Source organism: Octopus bimaculoides, chromosome 3 (assembly GCF_001194135.2).
Source record: "Octopus bimaculoides isolate UCB-OBI-ISO-001 chromosome 3, ASM119413v2, whole genome shotgun sequence".
Taxonomy (NCBI): Eukaryota; Metazoa; Mollusca; class Cephalopoda; order Octopoda; family Octopodidae; genus Octopus; species Octopus bimaculoides.
Window position 1 is genome coordinate 8,494,771 of NC_068983.1, and position 5,475 is coordinate 8,500,245.

Below are 5,475 nucleotides of genomic sequence, written 5' to 3' on the forward strand. Positions count from 1 at the left end.
ATATATATATATATATATATATATATATATATATATATAGACGCGCACATATTACTCAGTGTGCATCTGCTGTTGCATACATGTTTATTTGTATGTGTGCACAGAATTTCCAATCATTCCGATCAATCTATTTTTTACGGAGATTTTCTTAAAGCCGTCAACTCATGAAATATTAATATTTGTCCGGATCAGACACCGTAATTTGTCCATGGTCAAGCAAATTAACTTCATTTCTGAAGTCTTTAACACCGGCAGTCAAAGTTAATTATGTATGGAAAACACAAAGATAATTTACTATATTATCTGGTGTCTGTAAATCAAACTGCAGACCAAAGTGTTAAATCCCATACGATCAATTTTGGTTTTAAATATATTTCTAAATGAAAGTATTGTGTGGGACAAGTGACCTAACGTGTATAGAAACAGATATTGTATGTATGTATGTTAGTCGGCGTGGCTGTACGTTAAATATAGTGTGCTTATGAACCACATGTTTCCTAGTTCAGTTCTTCTGCTTGTTGTCTTCAACAGGTGCCTTCTATCATTGCATCGAGCTGACCAAAACATTTTGCGTGGATTTTGTAGAGGGGAAAATGGAAGTACACGTCATATATATACCCGTCGAGGCTAACAGCAAATACCACAAACACAAGACCCTCTATAGGAATGAGGAAGTAGCTTGGACTTATGAGCTGTTGTTTTGAATGTTCCTCAAAAAGTATATAAAACAAATCTGACGACAAACATTTCCACAACGGGAAATTTCAAAAAAAAAAAACGTATACCTTCTATATCAAAATCACATCTCTCGGAAATCTGCTTGCATGTAAACATTTTACTAACTTTTCTGTATAAAAATATGTTAATATGCAAAATGCTTGTTCAGTTGCTTGTGTACTGTCATTTGAAAGACAAGGTTAGCTTCAGTTTGGATTTGAACTCACGAAACAAAAATACGAGAAAATCTTTCTGAGGACTTATAAAATTCTCCTAATTCATGTTTTTCTAGTAACATGATTCCAGACAGAATTATAAGAGCTTCAGGTGTACTGAATTTGTAGTTTTAAAGTCCAATGTCAAAATTTTGTCGTTTTTCCAGTGATGATAAAAATTATGACTCTTGTATACTCATATCGATTTATTCATAAATTTCATTGTGCCAATACTAGAAGTCTACATTTTAGCAACTAAATAGCAGTCCTTTGACAGTCACTCAAATACTGAAATAAGAAAAAAAATGTTCTGCAACTATTTAATTATGGGCTTACAAATTTTAACATCAATTACGTCTGATGATACCATTTCCCACTTTCAATCTAGGGTTGATAAAGTTAAGTTTTATTGAAGGAGACAAAAAAATGGGTCATATAATCGACTACGACTGTATTATAATGTGTGGCCTGGTGCCAATGTCTACAATGTATATTAATTTAGTAAAGAAGTCACACGTCATCAGTGATCTGTACAGTGTGTTCCGCCAATGGATTCTGTAATTTAGTTTTTCGATCTGTTAAGCACGGCTATGAATTCATTTGAAATATATATCACTTAAGCACCTTTAATTGTATGTGTTCCTATAATGCATCTATATTTTCAATTCAAAATATACGATATTGTCTAATCGAGAGAAAACGAAAAGAGAAAATAATTAACGCTACGAGCACACACAGACACACACAATTCTATAAATATGAATGTGCATATGTTTATATGTATGAATGCAAATATACATAAATATGTATATGTGTGTATGCTTACACACTAATACAGACACACATACAAAAGCACATGCATACACATATATATGCAAATTATACTTACGCGCATATAGTGGCATAAGCGTACCTATGCAAGGTTGCACACTAGCGAAGAATACATTCATTCAAATGTAGACAGTGTTTTACTGGGAATCATTTTGAATAGGTGAATGAAGTGTTAGTACAGATTTAACATTTAATTCTATAACAATATTCTATACAGAAGTCACATATACGCGCAGAAAATGTAGTATTAGATATTAACTAAATTATCAAGTTGTTTTATACAATAATAACCTGATACAAGTATTGTGTACATAAAATTCAATTGTGTATGTATAATAGAATACAATAGTTATCGGATATATGTATGCTTAGTTAATATTCAGTGGCTGGTTTCAACTGAACTGAGACATTGGTCTTCTATATTCATATTTGTATACGTTTGCTTTCTATTTTAATTTTCCCTCTCTTTCTCTCTCTCTCTCACTCTGTCGATATATACATACATATATGTATATATGTATATATATATATATATATAATTCGTTAACAACGAATGATTATATAAAATTAAATTTCTCTGTTCATTGACGTAATGATATATGGTATGTTGATCTTTCTCATTCCATAAGCAACTGTTTACATTCTTCCTCTCAATTAATAAACGTCGTTTTTATCTCTCTGTCTACCTACCTCTCTACCTATCTATCTACCTGTCTATCTATCTACATCTACATCAATCTATTTATATAAATATAAAAATGAATATAAATATTTATATATTCATCCACGTATCTATGTATGTGTCAATGTATCTGCCTTTCTCCCTCTCTACCATCCACATAGACAAAGAGGCACACACACACATGCACATACACGCACGTATATATATGTTTATATAGAAAAGTGAGATGATTCTTAATATATAGTCTTTATATTTTATCATAAGCAGCTGCTATGTAAAACATTTCACCAATTTTTCAGGGAGTTGCTTCATCAAAGAAAATGAAGAATTGGGAAAATATGTAAGCAAACATATTCGTCAATTCTTCGAATTGCGATTATTTAGCCTGTATAAACTGCACCTATTTATAAACTGCCAGAGATGTCTGACTGCAGGGCATGAACATTTAAACTATAGAGGGGATTATAATTTCTAATATTCCGATTCAGATTTTTGCCGAAAACATATATATGATGGTTTCTTTTTCACTTTTCGTCTAACGACTGCACTCACAAGGCTTTTGTCGTTTTGTCGGTTCGAGACAATAGAAGAAGACACTGAGCCAAAGTGCAACGCAGTGTGACTGAGTCCGGAACCATGTTGTTTGGAAGCAAATTTCCTACCGCACCATCTACTAGAGGATTGTTAATATTTACGTAAATATACTGAAACTTTTCATTTACTTTACTTCACAGGATAACAAAGCATTATTCTACAAAGAGAAGTGACGTTTTAATGCTAGAAATTATGGAAGCTCAATTATCTACACATACTCATCCTAATTCTCTCTCTGTGTCTCTCCTTCTCTCTGTCTATCTCTGTCTCTCTCTCTGTCTCTCTGTCTCTCTCAGTCTCTCTGTCTCTCTCTCCTGGTTTAATATATATTTAGGTTGGAAAACAAAACTGTCTTAACCTTAAAACAATGCGTGTTCATGTAATGATCAATCTTATCATCTGTCGTCAATCATCAGTCCAGTAGATTTATTTCTTTGATTCTTGTGGTGTTTATAGGTATTTGTAATACCGTAGAAAAGGCCTATCGTATGAGCCATTATCAATGTTATATGTCTTCTGTCTCTAATTGATGAATATATAAACAATAATGAATTAGATTAAGTCATTATAAATGACACATTCTAAATTAATCAACCGAGTATTTCTGATCTTTGTCTGTCGGAGAAATATATATCCTATTATGTTATGTTTTAATGTGAAGCAAACAAATGGATTTACTGAGTTCTTCCATTGATACTTATTGACATTATTCCATCCACAAGCTTATTAAAGTATTCTATTTCTCACTAATGTTTAGATAATAAAAAGTATCCCCTAATTGATCGAATGTAAACCTTCGATTAGTCAGCAGCCTGGCCTTCTTTATACTTTGCACACGATGTGGAAGGCAGGCAAATATCATATAATTTTTCATACAAATACCCGAATATATCACATATATTGAATTTAACAAATGAGTCGAGGGATCTTTGATTCATTGTCTAAAGTTGTATGGGAAACGAATTAAATTGATATCTAAATATATATCGATGAGTTTACAAATATTTTTCCTAATACATCGATGCGATTCTGAGGTAAAACGGTATTGTTCCAAATTCACATCTGATTTTTTTCATCTAAATGCTAAATACTTTTTCTAATTCAAAAGCAAAATGAATGTTTAGCGTCAGCATTGTTACGAAGTGATGTTAAAACAATATGTCTGATAAGAGGAACAAATCTTGAGATACAAATACTTCAAAGGACGTTTTCCTCGTTACTTTTGTGCACTTTTAGAGCATAAATATAAATATTGTAGACAGAGTTAGGAATTATTTGTAAAATCGTTATAAAGTGATTCGTAAATTAACTGTGATATTCAAACGTTACATACTTCTGTGATGAGAAAGTATGCTATTTTAATTTCTATTTCAGTTGTAATATTAATAATACAATCAATATTTACAAACCACTATAAATCCTAAGCTGCCTTCTAGAGGGTGACAGTACCTACGTTCGACTCAACTTCTCGTCAAAGGGAAAGACTAAAAGATTTTAATGCAGATAAATTTCAGCATGGAAGTTAAATAGATAAATTTACAAAGGAAAATATTCCGCGAAAAAAGATAAATCTTGTCGTTAAAAGCGTTGATCAAAATTTAGTTTGATTTAACTAGATCAAGAGATGAAAGTATTTTGAGTGGGCTTAGAAAAAATCAGTCTAGACTCTAGACTAATTATTCCTAAGCCCACTCATACTACTAGAGCGTCGAAGTATTTTTAAAGCATCATAAAATTATGTAAGTGCGGTTTTACTACAGAATTAACATGCAATTTACAGTCCCGTTTATATCTTTGCTTTCATTTGATATGCAATGATTCAAAGGTGCTCTACACATTTAATGAATAGCGTGTCCTAAATGTTGACACACAGTGTATTAGTTGTTATTTCACAGGAAAAATTATTGATTATGTTTGTTTTAATAGAAAGCAAAGAGAAACAGTATCTTGATGTGTTTAACGACTAAAAGAAAACACAGGTTATATGCACATTTGTATTTCCGGGAGGACAATTTTATTTTGTTTCGCATTTAGTTTTGCAGCTAATATATTCCTCGACTTCGAAGATAAAGAAAAAAAAATCTAACAAAAATATGACGGAAATATTTATGGAATGACTTAAAACGGAAACCGTAAAAATGTCAGAATTATGCTTCCATGATACAAGAACAGACAGAAAAAATTAAAACGATCATCATACCATATAAATGTAAAATTTTAAAGAAGAGATTATTCGTTATAGTCAAAAATATCTAAGTCGCCTTTAATAACTCCTATTTTCTTATTTATACAATGACAATACGAAGTTCAATGATAAAATATATGCATGCAAATCAATACGCACGGGATTATGTTTGTATGTATATATATACGTATGTATGCATGTGTATATGTATATATATATATATATATATATATATATATATATATATATAT